Source organism: Equus caballus, chromosome 3 (genome assembly GCF_041296265.1).
Source record: "Equus caballus isolate H_3958 breed thoroughbred chromosome 3, TB-T2T, whole genome shotgun sequence".
Lineage (NCBI taxonomy): Eukaryota > Metazoa > Chordata > Mammalia > Perissodactyla > Equidae > Equus > Equus caballus.
The window spans coordinates 67,164,665-67,183,626 of record NC_091686.1 but is presented as its reverse complement, the minus strand read 5'-3'; the positions used below and the strand labels follow the sequence as shown (position 1 = coordinate 67,183,626).

The 18,962-nt window shown below is 37.3% G+C and overlaps 1 long non-coding RNA gene across 2 annotated transcripts in view; it reads right to left on the bottom strand.

Annotated features, from left to right (window-relative positions):
* Positions 1 to 330: 330 nt before the first annotated feature.
* The window catches only part of LOC138923636 (uncharacterized), a 42,380-nt gene continuing 23,748 nt past the window's right edge, over positions 331 to 18,962 (bottom strand). Inside the window, exons 2-4 of one of the 2 annotated variants that reach the window (XR_011437546.1) lie at positions 5,482 to 5,521; positions 1,529 to 1,704; positions 331 to 1,137 (exon numbers count right to left, since the gene is read on the bottom strand). This is a non-coding gene — a long non-coding RNA (uncharacterized lncRNA). The remainder of the gene's footprint in view (positions 1,138 to 1,528; positions 1,705 to 5,481; positions 5,522 to 18,962) is intronic. The other variant, XR_011437545.1, reaches the window with a different exon arrangement.

Here is an 18,962-nt window from a genome sequence, read left to right as displayed (position 1 = left end):
TGTGTTATAGTGTGAATCCCATCTATACATCACCCTTTCACCCTAACTTCTGGTCCCTCTCCATCCCCATAGCCATTCATCTGAAACCACCACTTTGTCACTATGGAATGAAGGCACTGATGGGTGCAGACAAAAGACTCCCATTTTCAAGCCAAAAGCAGCTGCACAAAGAACCTGCAACATGTCAGACCTCATCCATTATAATCTCTCGTGAGTCAGATACTTATATATTTTAAACTTAGTTTAAACTTAGTAGAGTTGTAGTTCTCTGAAGGACCCATGAGAGAGCTTTGATAGAAATTCGGAGCGAGGAGGAGAAAAACAAGCTTCTTAAGTTTCTTTGGTTTTATTAATTATTCCTCACAGCTTACATATTTATTACTGTTTTCAGAGGCTTACCAGGGTGGCCACCCCCTTTCCTTCATCTAGAGGGGTGGTTGCTTACAGCTGATGCTTCTTATGAAAGGCATGTGTGAGAATATCCTCCATTATAGTCTATGTAACTAACTCCCTTCATCTTCTCTTGCCCCCACATTTGATAATTGCGAATTGGTGCCACCATCTGGGGCAAGATCTGTCAAAAATCAGCCATTAAAAATTATGGCTTCTGGCTGGCTTCATGTTTCATGTGTATCATGTGAAGCCTGAATCTCAAAATAGATCCCTAATAATGAGAGAAAGCCAAGCCTGCCCTGGCTTACCGATTGACGTAGGGATTTGAAGGAATTATTAGATGACACCAAGCACCAGGCCTGCCATTTGGGAGTTAAAAACGCAATCTCCCACCCATGTAGACAGAGACAAACACAAAGGAACGTAAACACAATCAAGTAATAAATACACTAGGCAGATCCTTATTCACCAAGAAGAACAAACATTTGCTTGGTGAGACAAACTTCCCAGTTCCTGAGAACATGGAAACATCGTCATTTCCCATAAACTGCGTCACCCCAGGCAGCGTGTTTATTTCACGTCTCCAGGCTTCAATATCTTCACTTTTTAAAACAAGATTTTCCAAAAAGTCATGCGTGTTTGCAGGTGTCCATCACATTGGAGGAATATTTGAGGACGAAATCCCAGTTCAAAGGGAAACTCTCTTCTCTCCTGTTGCAACTTTTTCAAGGATGGGCGGAAATCCTAAACAAAGAGTAACAAGAAAGGTGAATTTTTTTTTTAAAACATAATTACGTTTTTTTTTTTTTTTACTGAGCTAACATCTGTTGACAATCTTCTTTTTTTTTTTTTTCCTTCTCCTCAACTCCCCCCCAGTGCATAGTTGTATATTCTAGCTGTAAGTCCCTCTGGCTGTGCTATGTGGGACGCTGCCTCAGCATGGCCTGCCAAGTGGTGCCATGTCCATGCCCAGGATCCGAACTGGCGAAACCCGGGGCCATGAAAGCCAAGCGTGCAAACTTAACTACTTGGCCACTGGGCCAGCCCTTGGGTATTTAACAATGGCAGAATATTTAACAATGGATCTAAAGCTTTCTTGACATTTAATTCAATTATACAAGAAACAATACTGCACCTGATGCGTTTCCCTCTGGCTCATCTGTTTGATTTTCATCATGTTCATTCTTGGAAATGTGAACACAGGCAGCAGATAGGTGAGGTAACCACTTTTCCAACACCAGATATGAAGCTCAAACAAAGGTTCATTTATTTTATTTTAGCTGGAGATTTCCAAAGGAGCATCCTTTTTCTCTGTTAATTTGAATATAGATATTAGCTTTTTAATTAGAGACATATTACAATTGTCGATTCAAAGTAAAAAAATTAAAATGTCATTTCCAATTTGAGTATGTTAACAAATTAAAACAAAAGAAAGGAAAGGAAGAAAATCTTCCATTATTAGTGATAACCAACAGCATGGCATCTGCTGTTTACAAATATTATACTGGTGAGCCTTTTAAATTATTTTTTGTGATATGAGGATGGGTTGTGCTGACCCCTCTGAGACCTCTCCCTCAACTTTCCCCGTGACCACGATCACAAGACATTTGTCAGCCAACACTCTACAGAACAGAGTAAGGCCAGTAAGGCCATGACTTAACACTCACTCAAGGGGCCCTAGTCACATGCACAAAAGACTAGATCTTTCCAGAATTTAAACCCAGACTTCCCGAAACCATTCATTGAGTCCCTCTCATGCAAGGTGCTTCCCTGGATGTTCTGAGCACTTAACCCTCCAAGCAGTGCCGTGCAGGAGGCTGAAACTGTAAATCACTCACACCCACACATTTAGAAGGAAGAGAGCCAGGCTTTCACCTAGGTCTGTCTCCCTCCATGCTCTTTCCTCCGCTCCACAGACCCAACACTAAAGAAGTGAAGCAGAGAGATGAGTACAGTCAGCCCCTGCCAGCGGGCCCAGCTTCACAGGTGCTCATCCTGGCAGTGGCATAAGCCCCAGCTCAGAAGGGCCCCATGCTTGGTTGAATGTTCTGCCATTATTGTCTTGAAGCTTTTAACCATTTTTGAACAAGGAGCCTCACATTTCATTTTACCCTGACTTTTGCAAATTATCTATCTTTATCCTACCTGTAAGGACATCACATAGCAGAGGAACAGTCCCGTTAAGGCCCCCTTTGGGGACACTGAAATGAAGAGGGCTGCCTTCTGTATAGTTGCCTAGCAGATCAGTCATAAAAGTGATCTCAAGGCGTTCTAGGCATTTGAGGAAAAGCTCGGATTTCTGTCATTTTTCTTAATGGGAGATAGAAGTGAGAGGCAGTGTTTGTCAAATTTTTCCCCCATAATTACCTGTTCCCTCTAATAATTTGCTTTACATTTTGAAGTTTGTGGCAATATCTCATATCAAATAAGTGCTCTAATAGAAGAAATGATGTTGCAAACTCTTGGGGTTGCTTCTTTTTTGGTGTCAGTGTACAGTGCACACTCATCTCTCTTCACGCTCTGAAGGAATTAGCAACTCTTCTCAACTCTAGAACAGCAAATAATTGTAAAGGCCAAGTCCGCTGGAAATGCAAGGGAGATCCACATTTTCTCAGTTTTAAATCTCTTAGAAATCCCAGAGATATGCAAAGAAAAAAACAGCTTCTCTTACTGGTTTGAAAATGAACAGTACTCTCACTGTCAACAGATAATGATCTGGAATGCCCAGGGCACCACCTGATAATTATCCAACGTTAACAATTACACCAGAGAGGGGAATTCTTTGTGAGTAGACAAAAAACTATGTGGGATTTAGTGCCCAATTGTACAGTGGAAGGTTTTGCTTTAGATGTAGGTGGAAGCTTGTATGATAACATTTTGGTGATAAAGTCTCACCCTGAATTCTTACCTACCAATTTGATATGGTATTTGGAATTCTAACACTAGGATATCATTCTTTTGGGTTAAAAATTGCCTGATTAAACATTCTTTCTTCATTTGTTACAATCAACTAACAGATCCTTTTTCTGCATGGTTGGGTGGACTTAGAAGGTTACGAAAGCAAGTGAAGGACGTGCTGAAAGAGGAAAATAGGCTGTAGAAAGTAAATTTTTCCCCGTTTTTCCTGTTCAGGCCTCATAATTTTGCCTGAAACTATGCTGAAATCTGACATGAGGACCATTACGGAAATAACATTTTTAATATCAACAACATCAATAATAATAATAAATATTTTTGAGAGCTGCGTATGGCACTACACCAAACACATTTTATGTGTTATCTCATTTAATTCTCAAAACAGCTGTATGGAGGCAACTATTCATATCCATTCAAATGCTTTCAGCTGCAAGAGCTAGAGTTAGACCTGATTCAAAATGCTGTGAATAATGAAAGAAACCTATTATTTTAAATAACAAGAAACGTAGGGTTGGGTAGTTTTAGAATCAGGTAAGTCAGAAGCTCAGTGATGACATCAAGGACACAGGTTCCTTTACACCTTCTGCTTCACCCTCCTGGCATCATGTAAGTCTTCTCAGCTTATGGTTACAAGATGGCCGTAACTGCTCCAAGCATCATAGCGTCACACAGCATCCAAAGGACACAACAGAGAACATGACCCATTTTAAGAATGAGGGCAAGTTTCTAGAAGCTGCTCCACAGACTTGCCTCATTTTCTTATTGACTATAATTTCATGACATTTCCAATTCTATGTCAATCAAATTCACAGTGAATAGAATCTCCTTGACTGGCTTAAAATAATCAATATTTGCCTCCTGAAGCTGAGAAGAGGTCCAGACTTCTCTGTATGCAAAGATGCCCAAAATCGGTTGTATAAACAAGGAAGCAGGGGGTAGGGGGGTGGATTTTGCATAGACATCCAAGTACGTCTACCACAGACGTCACTGTATCATCTAGTAAATGAGAACACAGAAGCTCAGCAAGCCCTGTGACTTGCTCCAGGACACACAGCGGGTACATGATGACACCAGGATAGCATCAGCTCCAGTGTGTGGAACTCTAAAGGTCATGCTTTCAATCACTGTGCCTTTCAACACACTACCTTTGTGTATACATCCAAAAACATTCCCAATTTTTGCAACAATAATTTAAAAAATAAAGCACCATTGTATCACCATCATAAGCTTCATGAAGAAACCCAAAATGATTTCTTCATGCCTACCTGACCTGTACTAGTAGATAGACAGCATTTTGTTTGGCAGATATACTCTCCCCAGTCTAATATCAAGCTTCACACTCTAGTTAAAAGCTACTGGGAAATTTTAGCCTAATGGGATGCCTGCGGTCGTGGAAAGAAGTTCCCAAACCTCTGAGAGCAATCCAGCCACTAGGAGTCAGAGGAATTGAGCAGGATTGTTCCTATTTAAATATTTACAGTTTGATAATATAGTGAACTGTGCAATAATTGCTAAATGTGATGTATCTTTAGCCATAATACTCTCCTAAGATAACCTTGTGTCATACTAACCCAGGATAACTAGCTATTTCTAAACTACTAAGTTTGTTACAAAGATTACTTCTGGATTTTCTGCTGCTAGTTTTTATAAGCACATATGGATTGAAGTTGGATGAAAGAAATTATTTCTTCCAGGGTTTATAGACAAGTAATTGTTTGGGGGAGAAAAAAGAAGATACACAATGATTCTATATTTGTTTTTCTTGTAATTGTTTAATTATTTTTAAAATGAAGGGAATGGTAATGACTTTCCCAAAATTCTTTAACTAAATGAAAATGGTTAAAGGCAGAGATATATAAATACATTAAATTCTTAGATGACTGATTCTACCTAAATGAAAAAAAAAATTTATTATAGAAACTTCAGTGGAAATGAACAGCTGAAAATTGGATCTGAATTCGACTCTTGGCAGTAGTCTATAAAAATATACCAAAATAAAGAGGCTGAAGAGCCTCACCCAATGAATTTTAAAATTTAATGTGCTTTAGGAATTAGTAAGAAGGAAAGACAGTTTTAGTTTTAGTTACCCTAACTTTTGTTTCTTTTTCCAACCTCATCCTTTCTTATGTTTAATTGTGACTTTGGAGGCAAAAACTAAACAGTTATACTTACGTTCTTCAAATGGAGACATTTTTAAGCCAGATAAGCATGTCTAGAAAAAAAGATGATGAAATTAGAGATGACTTTTAACACCACTTATATCTATAATAAGGGTGTCAGTGAATCAACCAATTTGATTTTTTTCTAACAAATTCATTGGGTGTTTTGTTTTCACGAAAAGACAACATGAATTCTGCAAAAAGATTTCAACCGTATTTAGTGAAAAAAAAATCTGTTTTCCAATTAAGTGATTTATTGTCATCAAGATCATTTTGAACATAAAGAAGAAAAAATTACTTGCATTATTATAAAATGCACATCACTTTGTATTATGGTTTGAAAGGAGAAATTTTAACAATTACTGTAAATAATTACATATTTAGATCACAAATAAGAAAAATGATAAAAAACTGTAACTGGTTGAGATTTCATTGGTTGTAGAGAATCCTAACAATACTGTTTTACACCCTTACGTAAAATAGAAGTGACAGCTTGGAACTATGAAAAGTCATGGGAAACCAGAAAGTGACTTTGAACTCTGAAACTTCTTGAAGAGAGAGGAAATGAGATCAGGAAATTTGCTTTTTTTCCTAGGAAACTTGGCATTGGAGCGACAATGAAAAACCATGGACAGGGGATGATAGTAAATGGACATCAATTTAAGCCTTTATAGTAAGGGTGAAATTCAATCAGACTGAAATTGCTGTTTCTCATTTTTAAATTTTACTGACTCATTACACCCAGGAGGAAATTCTTAGCAAATGTCTTGCTGATTGAATAAAGGAATGAATGGCATGAATGGAATGCATATATAAATGTCTCTAGAATCATTAAGACTTTTCAAAGTGTTTTTAAGGGGTACTTTAGCGTGCTATGGTGGTGAAAGAGGTGGTTCTGGAATAAAACTAGTTAACAAAATTAAATTCTTGTACTAAAACATAAATAAAATTATAATCTGAATTCATTCCAAAGTAGGTAATGCAATGGGGTTGAGTCAGTGAGGTTCAAAGGCAAAAAAAAGATAGTGTTGCTAAAGGCATGTATGCTTATGTTCCATTCTCTAACTGTTTCCATTTACTGATCCAATTTCCTGTTCAGTGGCCTGTGTACCTTGCTATAACCCATGGAATGTGATCCAGGAAGAGTCTGCACACCTAATCCTCCTAAAATAGTGAGTCAGACATAGCATCCACAGTAATCTACAAAGAACCCAAAGATGGCAACTACCATCAATGAAATATGACCTACTTGGATGTCTTGCCTGTGGCAACGCAGAAGAACCAAGTCAATAAATGTGTACATTCTATAAATTTTGGAAGATTTTCTATTGTACTTTTTATCTATGATTGTAAATATTCATGAACATTTTAGACATTCTAAAAGACCATTTAAATAATACTTCTACTATATAGATAGAAAAGTCAAGATAATGTAAATATCGGCTCCATTTCAACAATTGCAATTTCCATGTTACAGTTATTTGCATATAAATAGGCATGTTGCCTGAGCCACTCACTGACGTGTGTATGGCCTCAGACTCTACTTCCCTTTGCCCAGATCCTTACACTTACATGAATAACAGTGGCCACTTAAACTTGCTGCCTCAGATACAGGCCCACTAATAAATCTTTGAAAATCAAAAGTGTAGGAAAGCTGTCAAGGGAAAGGATACAATGGTAAGAGTTCAGGACCTACGCTGGAATCACACAATAAATGGATACACTACCCTTCAAAGTATGCCTCCAACAAAGGCCTAAGTAAGGCCAGGAGGAGGGAAGCTAGATTAATGATTGCTCTGAACGAGAGAAAGGTCAGGCTTCGGCACTCATGACTGACCATTTTGAAATAGCATAGTGCGGGACCTGCTTTGATTTTGATACAACAAAGACTACACGTCACTCATCCATTCGAGACTTTTCGGGCAATATGCTAATCACTATGCTAGGAGCTGGCAATACAGTGGTAAATAAGACACACTGAGCTTACAGACTAGCAGAAAAATAAAACATTAACAAATACTTGCACAATGAATTAAATACAATTGTAAATTGATATATAAAAAATGAAAAAATACTATAGCAATGTATTATAGGTAGAAAGTGTACATGTCCTGGTTTGTCTGGGATAATTCCAATTTATACCTACTGTCCTAGAATAATTGTCAGTACTGCTTCCTTTCACTCTCATAGGTGCCCCGTTTGGGTGATAAATACGTGATTATTGTTCACTTTAATAAGAGGAGATCTGATTTAGTCTGAGAGCCATTATAGACTTTTTTCAGAAACTGACTTTTCAGCTGAGACATAAGAATGTGAGAGCTACCCAGAGAGGGAAGTCAGATGCTATAAAATGAAGGGAGGACAGAGGAAATTGCACATGCAAAAATCTAAGGGGGGAACAAGCCCAGTCCATTTCAAGAACTTGTGAACAGGAAGGGGTTTGGTAAGATCGGCAGTGGCAGAGCGTGCAGAGCCTTATAGGTAATTTCATAGGTTTAAGACCTAGAGCAATAAGAAGCCTTTGAATCACAATAATGTTAATAATCATCACTAAAATGTATTGTTTAGGATGTGCCATGTGCCAATGTCTGTTCCATACATGTGAGAGATATTAACTTGCTTAGATGCACTACCAGAATTTGAAGCAGGTGGTATTACATCCCCAATTTTCTTTTATTTTATATTTTTAAATTTATTATTATTATTATTATTATTTTTGTGTGAGGAAGATTTGCCCTGAGCCAACATCCATGGCCAATCTTCCTCTTTTTTTTCCTGAGGAAGATTAGCCCTGAGCTAACAACTGTGCCCATCTTCCTCTACTATCCCCTTTTTTCAGATTAGGAGACTGAGGCACAAAACGTTCAACTTGCCTAAAGTCATATATCAAGAAAATGAAGCAAACAGGCCTACAACCAGGCAGACTTGCTCCAGAGTCCTTACTCTGTTAATCAGGGGACTGACAATACTAGATTTGATAGTTATTTTTGTAAAAATTTAATTGAGCCTAAAGAACTTCAAAGTTCTGAGTTTATTCTAAAATGATTAAATGACACTGAAATGTTGAACTTGCTATTGCTTTCTCCTCATCAGGTTAAAGTTTCTATTCTCAGAGCAGTAAAGTATGATCTCTCTGTGTTAAAAAATGAGGATTTGGACATATGCATTTATATGGATAGAAAATAACTGAATGGAAACATGCAAAACTGTTAAGCTGTTACCTCTGAGAGTTTGTTGGGATGAAGGAGAGGGAGGACAAGGGATTTTACTTTTCATTCTGAATTATTATTTTTTTCATGAGTGTATTTTTTTTAACAATAAATATCAAAAAGTAACTATCAGCAGCCCCCAAATTCCTCCTTGCTAAGAAACGCACAATGCTTTTGGAGCTGAAGAGAACTGTAAGCAAGGAATCACTGATATCAACCTCCACTTCTCCCGTGAGAACAGATAGTCATGAGAAAAGGCTTCAAACTAACCACATAGGATGTTTGTTTGAACAAGAAATTAGGGACGTTCATATTACCAAGGTACTGTACGCTCTGACGATGACTGTAATCATGTTCTTTCCTGGTAATGAGTAGTAATCCTTTGAAGAGAACCCAATGCTATCACAACAGACAGTGCAACTCAGCGTCAAGACATTTTCCAGGGAGTGCAACCCAATGTTAACAACGTTCAAGTAAAATTGCTGTGTGGTTGGACTGAGTTTTAGTCCAATTCTATACAAGTCCTAGTTTCCAAGACATTCTTTCAATTGATTTAATCAATCAATCAAAGAATTCAATTCTTTCTTTTCTTTTGTTTATGTAATTATTTTGTTGAGATCATATTGCCCTATAACATTGTGTAATTTCAGGTGTACATTGTTTTGTATCAGCTTTTGTATAGACTGCATCGTGCTCACCACCAATAGTCTAGTTTTTATCCGTCACCATATATATGTGTCCCTTTACCTCTTTGCACTCCCCCAACCCCCTTCCTGTCTGGTAACCACTAATCTGTCCCCTTTATGCATGTGTTTGTTTATCTTCCACGTTAGTGAAATCATATGGTGTTTGTCTTTGTCTATCTTATTTCACTTAGTATAATACCATCAAGGTCCATCCATGTTGTCAGAAATGGCACGATTTTGTCTTTTTAATGGGTGAATAATATTCCACTGTATACATACACCACAGCTTTTTATCCATTCATCCATTGTTGGGCATTTGGGTTGCTTCCACACCTTGGCTATTGTGAATAATGTTGCACTGAACATAGAGATACATAAATCTCTTTAAGTTGTTGATTTCATGCTCTTTGGATAAGTATCCAGTAGTGGGATAGCTGGATCATATGGTATTTCTATTTTCAGTTTTTTGAGAAATCTCCATACTTTTTTCCATAATGGCTGCACCAATTTGCACTCCCACCAGCAGTTTGTGAGGGTTCCCTTTTCTCCACATCCTCTCCAACATTCGTTATTTTTTTGTCTTGTTAATTACAGCCATTCTGATGGGTGTAAGGTGATATCTCACCATAGTTTTGATTTGCATTTGATTTTGATTTGATATTGAACGTCTTTTCAGTGTGTCTGTTGGCCATCTGAATACTTTCTTTGGAAAAATGTTCATATCCTTTGCCCTTTTTTTTTTTTTTTTTTTTTGGTATTTTTGTCTTGAGTTGTATGACTTCTTTATATATTTTGGAGATTAACTACTTGTCAGGTCTATGATTTGCAAATATCTTCTCCCAGTTGTTAGGTTGTTTTTTCATTTTGTTCATGATTTCCATTGCCTTGCAGAAGCTTTTTAGTCTGATATAGTCTCATTTGTTTATTTTTTTCTTTTGTTTCCCTCGCCTAAGTAGACACGGTATTCAAAAAGATACTGCTAAGACCTGCATCAAAGAGTGTACTGCCTATATTTTCTTCTAGGAATTCTATGGTTTCACCTCTTACCTTTAAGTCTGTAATCCATTTTGAGTTCATTTTTGCGTGTACTGTAACATAATGATCTACTTTTGTTCTTTTGCATGTGGCTATCCAGTTTTCCTAACACCATTTATTGAAGAGACTTTTCTTTCTCCATTGTATGTTCTTGGCTCCTTTGTCGAAGATTAGCTGTCCATAAATGTGTGGTTTTATTCCTGGGCTTTCAATTCTGGTCCATTGATCTGTGTGCCTGTTTTTCTGTCTTTTGAAATTTTCAGACATCTCCCATTCACTTAACTGAGCAAACAAACTGAAATTCCCCTTTGCTTTACATATAATCTTAGGTCTAAATTTGTGTCTGTATGATGTTTGGTCACTTCTGCAATATTCATGTGAATGTTGGGTTTTTTTAGAGTAATACTTCTGAATACTATCTATTTGTGCAATGTGCTATGATGATGAAGGCATATTGATTTTGCTTAATGATGATGATGATGATGAAGTCCATAACAAAAGTCTATTATTTCCTGGGAAATTTGACAGCTTCTTGGAACTGAGCTCCAGGATCCTCAGGTCTCAGGTTGCACTGATCCTTATATTTAAACTGTGTTCTCTTATCTCTGAAATACTTACTTTCCTGTGTTTTTGTGGAAAAGACAAGTATCAGCATGTGGAATATTCCATTCAATTTTAAGTCAGATGCAGTTGACAGTATGGCTATGTTTTTGAATCCTAGCCTTGGGTATGTGATCTAACACATTTTAGAAACTTACAAATATTAAGATCTAGAACACAACCCTCTTTCATTTGTTAAATAGGTATTTTGTTAGATTTTACGTTAAAGAGAATCTTTCTCCACTTTGCATCCATAGCACATTGTTCCTAATGGTACCACAGTACTTATAACGTTTCTTTTTATTTTTTTATGTTTCCACTTCTCTTGTTTTTGAAAAGTTAATATTATCATTACTATTATTATTATGTCTCCAACACTGAAGAACAGTGTCTAACATGTAATAGTTTCTCCATATATATAGACTGAATGAAGCAAAGAAGAAATTAATAAATGCATGAGTGATTATGGATATATATAGGTTTGGGCTAGGGGCTTTGATTTCAATAATTATTGATATAATCAACTTTCTGAGTAGGAAAGGATAAAGACTACATTATTATACACCTTATTCTGCATTTTTAAATGGAGTGAGTCTGATTAAGAGAGAAAAGAATGGATAGCCATCGTTATGTCAGTTGTGGTAGCTGGATAAAAGAGATGATATATGAAATAATTTAAAATAAGTATCTAACAGTTATAGTCGTCCCTCCATATCCCCAGGGGATTGGTTCTAGGACACCCTCCCAATACCAAAATCCACAGAAGCTCAAGTCCCTTATATAAAATGGGGTAGTTTTTTCATATAGCCTATGCACGTCCTCCTATATACTTTAAATCATCTCTAGGTTACTTACAAAACCTAATACAATGAAAATGCTATGTAAATAGCCATTATACTGTATTGTTTACAGAATAATGACAAGAAAAAAGTCTGTACTATTCAGTACAGATGCAACCAGCATAGGCCTTTTGATGCATGGTTGGTTGAATCCACGGATGCAGAAGCTGTGGATACTAAGGGGGACTATACTTCTATTTTCAGAGAAACTGGGAATCGGGAGAAAAAGAAAAGAAGGTTTGTTAGCTTTAGCCTTGGAAGGTAAGGCAACAGTTGAATACTGCTTCTTCAGACAATAGGTAACTGTAGAACACGTGTGGCCTGTCTCATCCTACAGCAATAGAAGAACAACCACATCCACTCTTCAGGACCTAGGACAGAGATATGAACAGCAAAATCACCAAAACACAAGAAAACTGACTTAGAACTCCTTGTGCAGGTCAGCAACACGAATATACTCCTAAACATGACTCCAGTCTTCTTCACCACTAGATAGTCGCAAAGGGTCCTCAGCAACCACAGATGGTGCCGTCTCAACTACCTCTTGGAGCAACCTGCCACTGGGCACAAATCCTACTTACAAAATGTTTCAGTCCCATACTTGTGTACCCCTTAATGATCAGAAAGTGAAAAGGGATAGAATAAAAAAATCTTTATGGGAACATATCAAAAGTCTGGCTATTTGAGTATTTATTAGGATCCCAGCGTTCTTGAGGTGAGGGGGAAAATAGAATGATTTACATATGATTTCCAATGAATAAAATAAGAATCAGATAATGTATCTGCCAATATATTCATCTTAGATAAGCCTGCAAAAATCCCAAGAAATTATTTGGGTTTTTCTGAAAATCACTGGCTTTGATCTATGTCATATCTCCCATTTACAAAAGAAGGCCTATTACATCTGAAATATATAGGATAATCAGAAAGGGATCTTGAAAAAAAGTTTTATTTTGAATATCTTTGAACACCACATAGCTTTATATCTGCCAAATACAGCTGGACTTTAAGGTCTGAGAACCTCGTCACAGAAGAAATTGAGAAATGGTGAAAGCCTTAATACTTTCCCCTTAAGTTCAGGAATAAGCAAAGATGTCCTGTCACAACTCCTATTCAATACTTTTCTGGAAGTTCTCGACAGTAATTCAAGGCAAAAAAAAAAAAAGAAAGAAGAAAGAGAGAAAGAAGGTGTATATATATATTGTAAAGGAAGAAATAAAATGGTCTCTTTAGTATCAGTATTTTCTTCTATATCAGCTATGATTATCTCAAGATTATGCATCAAACTATTTATTTGTCTTTCAACCATGTCTAATGTATTCCTTGCTTTTTATGTCATATTTGGACATTTTTTCCATAGTTTGAAATTGATTTTTCTATCTCATTCTTCTGTTGTTTCAGAATTTTAAATTTGTTTTATTCAATTATATTCCTGTTATGTTCTTCTCAGCACAAACTACTCAAGGATAATCTCTTCTGTCGGTTTATTTCTTGCTGACAGAGTCCTTACATTTCTATACCCAATGGTCCTTCCTTTAACATGCTTAGTTTCCACGCCTTCTCCTTGTATCTTCCTAGTGCTTAAATGAGGCAGTGCTGTGCACAGCACCTCCTGTCGCCCATATCGTTTGAATCACTTCTCCTTGACATTCTACACACCATATCTTCAAACAATTTATCTTTACTCAAATGAACTTCAAAATAAGGACTGTAAGTTGATTTCTAGCCAATGTTCAGAGACAGAGAACAGGAGTAGGAAAGGCTTAAGAACGCACTGTGCCTTGGTGTAATCCTTGCTAGAGGACTTGGCCATAGTTTTCTCTCTGAGAACCAGGGGAAGATCAAGCACCAGGGCCCACTCTAGAAAAAGTACAACTCTCTCCTGTAGATTTATACTCTTCTACCCCAATCCAGCTGACCTGTATGATGATAAGTTTGGCAGCTATTCTTCCCTCCAAGCATTTTCCCTTCAGTTTTTCCAGGTCTTCCTGCGTATCTCAGTTCACTTCTTCACAAGTAGAAAGCATTCATGAGAATTCTCATGATTTCATCAACTGATGGAGGTTGGAGGTAAAGTTGGGGGCCTTCTCTCACTGCACTGCACCGAGGTCTTCAGGGTTTCTATGTGTCATGGTAACTTTTTAAAAGCTTGTGATATGAGGTTATGATCCTTCCTATGTTTATCGGTGCTAGTAGTAACTCAGAGAATTTTGTTTGTTTTGCTTTTGAGAAAGATTAGCCCTGAGCTAACATCTGCTGCCAATCCTCCTCTTTTTGCTGAGGAAGACTGGTCCTGAGCTCACATACGTGCCCATCTTCCTCTACTTTATACATGGGACGCCTACCACAGCATGGCTTGCCAAGTGGTGCCAAGTCCTCACCCAGGGATCTGAACCGACAAACCCCAGGCCGCTGAAGTGGAACGTGTGAACTTAACTGCTGCGCCACGGAGCCTGCCCCTAACTCAGGGATTTTAAGAACTAGTGTTGAAGAAACCAGGCTTCACTTTGTATTCATTTTAAATCTGCTAATAACTCTTTATTTGGCCATAACTACAACTGTTGGGGAAAACATGGGAAAGATTAATAGAGTCTGTGTAATAAAAATTGCACTTTCGTCCCAAAGGTAGATTTTAATAGTACAACAATCAAATTAAAGATACAGCTTTGATATTTTTTCCTTCAGAGAGTCAAGTAAACTTGTTATCTGATATGGGTGTCAATATATTTCAGGTTCATTTCTTGGAAAGCCTACACACATTTTTCATGGCTTTATTGAGGTATAATTTACATCTAATAAAACTTAATCATTTTAGGTACAGTTTACTGAATTTTAGTGCTTCTGAAGATATAATCAAGATATAAAATAGCTTCAACTCCCTAAAAGTTTCTTCATGCCCTTTTGCAGTTGCTTCTCCCCCTTTCCTCTAGCCTCAGGCAACTTCTAATATGATTATGTAGTTTGCCTTTTCTAGAATTTCGAATAAATGCAATCATACTGCATATTGTCTTTTTTTTTACTTCTTTCATTTAGTATAATGTTTTTGAGATTTTGTTTTTCTTTTTCAAAATTGTTGAAAGAGGGCTCATTTTTTTATCAGCAAAAGAAAACATTTAAAAAAGTAAAATGCCATGTTCTTTATATAAAAATTGTATAAGAACTTAGAATTATTTCATAACGTGAACTTCTAAAAAGTATCAGTGGAAACTTAGTCTGCTTTTCCATATGAAATTTAAAATCAACTAGTCCATTCCTTCAAAAATACATATTTTTTAAAGTTAATAAACAATTTTTTTAGAGCAGTTTTAGGTTCACAGCAAAATTCACTGGAAAGTACAAAGAGTTCCCATGTACCTCCTATTCTTTTTTACATATTAGAAAAAAGAAATTTACCTCATTTCAGTTTTTCTACACTTTAAAAAGTCTCTGTGATTTCTGTTGGTTCCACCTCAATAGGTGGAACTAACTCCTCAGTCCTTTATCTTCGTCTCCCTTTCTCAAGTTACTGTCTCCTTACAGGGGCTGGAAATTGTGTCCATTATGGGTGTGAGTTCTTCCAGCATCCATATGGGTCAAGCTGTTGGGATCTCACAAGCCATAGTGATAAAAGGCACAGAAGACTCTCTTCCATTATTCTAGAGACAAACTGTTCATAACATCTTGGGTTTTCTTCCTCTCCTCAGACAAGAAAGGTGAAGAGTTGAGACCTAATGGATCTTTTGCACTGTCTGGACTCAAGTTCCTTAGAATCTCAAGGCTCGATATTAGTAAAAAGAGGAAGCAGAGGATGCTGGAGCCAACTCCTTTGGAAGTACAGCAGGTGAGGAGAAAGCAATACCCTATGCACATAAATGTTGTCCTGCAGCGACAAAATGGCTTGCTCTTGTGTTGGCCAGAATTAGCGCAGCTGGCGCATACATTCAACACACCACACATGCAAGCCTTGAGGGGGTCAACGACTCTCAGAACTTCGGTAACCTATTTGTTGGAAACTCTGAAATAAGGCAAGATCATTTTATCTGATTTCTTGGGATGCTGAACATGACAATTTTTATTTTTTGACGTTAATGGCTGCCGAAAACCACTTTTCTATTACTTGTAGTGGAAGGCAGAGGTTAATTATAAAGAGTGAAAGAGCTTGAGTGATCATCACAATTTTGATCCCGTAGAGACAGCTCTGTCCATGTAAAATGCTTTCTAAGATGACTCATTTTTTTAATCAGCAAAAGAAAACATTAAAAAAAGCAAACTGCCATAATTTTTATATTAAGATTGTCATAAGGACTTAGAATTCTTCCATAGATGACGAACCTCTAAAAAGTGTTAGTGGAGACTTAGTCTACTTTTTACACAATTCCCAGTTTCATAAACAGCAGTCTGTCAGTAAAACTTCAGTAAACATGTTAAATAATTTCTAGAGTCTTATTCATGAATGCAATCAACATTGAAAACATTTCTCCTATGGATTCATATTTAGGAAAGGCTCAGTAATTGCAACCAAGGGAAGAAAAGGGTGGCAGCCAGGTCAAATTGCTACCTCTTTGAGATAATGTTCTTAAAGTTGACCTTGTTAAAGCTTTTGGAAACTAGTAAGGCGAGATTTAAAAATAAAGAGCATCACTGCCATTGATATATTTTACATACATGCACTTTAGTTAATTTTATAGGTAGGAGCTAGAGGAGTGAGTGCTGTTTGTTTGTGCCAACTATTTTATCTTTTTTTAGGAAGACTGGCCCTGAGCTAACATCTATACCCATGCTCCTCTATTTTATATGTGGGACGCTTACCATAGCACGGCTTGATAAGCGGTACATAGGTCAGCATCCAGATCCGGATCGGCAAACCCCAGATCACTGAAGCCAAGCACATGAACTTAACCACCATGCCACCAGGCTGGCCCCAAGTGCCAACTATATTTTTAAGCTACTTACTTGAATAAAAGATAAGGCACTTTTTTCTACAAGTCAATCACATATTTTCTTGAAATCTTGTTTACAATATTAAATTGTTTAACAAAATCCAACTAGAACTGATACTACAGGGGTACACTTTTACTTAGTACCTATTCAAATAATCGTAGGCTTTGAATCAGTAGCAATATAGTATAATAAAGTTTTATTTTATATTCAAGACACTTTCCAAAATTGTACAGAAAGTTTATTTCTTCATGGAATTAGCAGTTTAACATTCCTTACACCACTAAACAACCAATTAAATTCATTGAACCTTTTTCCACCACGGAAAACTCAACTTAGAGAAAGTGGTCCATCTAATAGTCTCAATTTAGAAATCTTGCATCTAAAGTAAGTAAAGCACTCGGACACAGCCAGAACGGCATGTAATTAATATCTCCATGCAAACATGGTGGATTGGAGTCCAGTGAATTTGAAGAAGAAAGAATCAGGGAAAGGAGGCTATCCTTGCAACATCAACACAATGTTTATAATCTTTTGTTGTTAAAGTTTTTGTTTATACAACTGAAAGCTTTAGAAAGGCAGCTATCTATTCATAATGACAACCTGTACATACACACGTGCATGTGTTACATTCATACACACACACAAACACACACAGCTGCGGCAGCAGCTGTATTCTCTCCCCTCCTTCGTTCTTCTCACCATCTTAACTCTGCCCCAAAACTGAGTGTGGTAGGGAGACTAAATTGCCCCGCAAATATGTCCACATCCTAATGCACAGAAGCTGTGGATATGATATCTTATATGAGAAAAGAGACTGAGATGTGATTAGCATTTATGGCCTTGAGATGGGGAGATTTTCCTGGGTTATCTGGATGGGCCCAATGAAATTATAGGAGTCCTTAAAAGCAGAGAATATTTCCTGTCTGTGGTCAGAGAGAGATATGACAAAGAAAGAAGGCTAAGAGGATAGGAGAGACAAGGAGAGATGCAAAGTGAAAGGTACTTGACCTGTCATTGCTTGATTTGAAGGTGGAAGAATGTGGCCATGAGCCAAGGAATGCAGGAATCTTCTAGAAGCTAGGGATGGCCCTCAATTGACAGCTAGCAAACAAATGGAAATCTCAGTCCTAAAGTCACAAGGAACTGAGTTTTTCTGACAACCTGAATGAGCAAGGAAACAGACACACCCTTGAGCCTCTAGAAATGAATACGGTCAGCCCACTGCATCCAAAAGGTCTGCATCCATGGATTCAGTAAACCATAGATCAAAAGGTCTATGATAGTTGCATCTCTAATGAACACGTACAGACTTTTTTTCTCATCATTATTCTCTAAATAATACAGTATAACAACTATTTACAGAGCATTTACATTGTATTAGATTTTTTAAGTAATCTAGAGATGACTTAGAGTATACAGGTGGATGTTCATAGGTTATATGCAAATACTACATCATTTTATATAAGGGATTTGAGCATCCACCAATTTTGGTGTCCACAGAGTATCCTGGAACCCATCCCCTATGGACGCCAAGAGATGACTGTAGAATTTCTTGGTACCTTGATTTAGCCAGCATGTCAGACATATGCCCTCCAGAACTGTAAGATAACAAATTTATATTGTTTAAAACACTAAGTTTGTGGTGATTTGTTCCTGAAGCAATCAAAAACTAATACACTAAGATATGTAAACAAGGAACTCTGTGCTCTCAGAAACAGCAAAGACAGCTCCGTGTACATCTGGCATATTTCAAGTGGCTTTTCTACCTTATCCTTTCCCCTTTCTTCACGAATAAGAAGTTGGGGGACCCGTTGTTCTAAGCACATCTGTTACTAGAGGGTGCTGAAAACACTTCCTCACTGTAGGGAGCACATCGAGCAGGACTGAAGATGAGTAACAAGACGCTTAGACTAGAAGTAGCCACTTTAACATCCCAAGACCTCTGGGCTACACAAGGCTTTGGAAATAGATTATCCAGAGAGCAAAGTTCTCCTCAAAATTGTCCACTTTCCCACAACTCTCTGGGGAAGTCTGCCCTAGCAGTAGATTAGGCGGGTTGAGTGATTGGAGGAGGCCTGGGAGGGGCCTCCAACTATCTCTTCACTGGCTGCCTTACAATCTGAAAGTCATCATTAGATAGTCATTCCTCTGGGGAAGGAAGGCTTGAGAGGTTTCTAGGATCCTTACAAAGTAGAAAAATGGCTT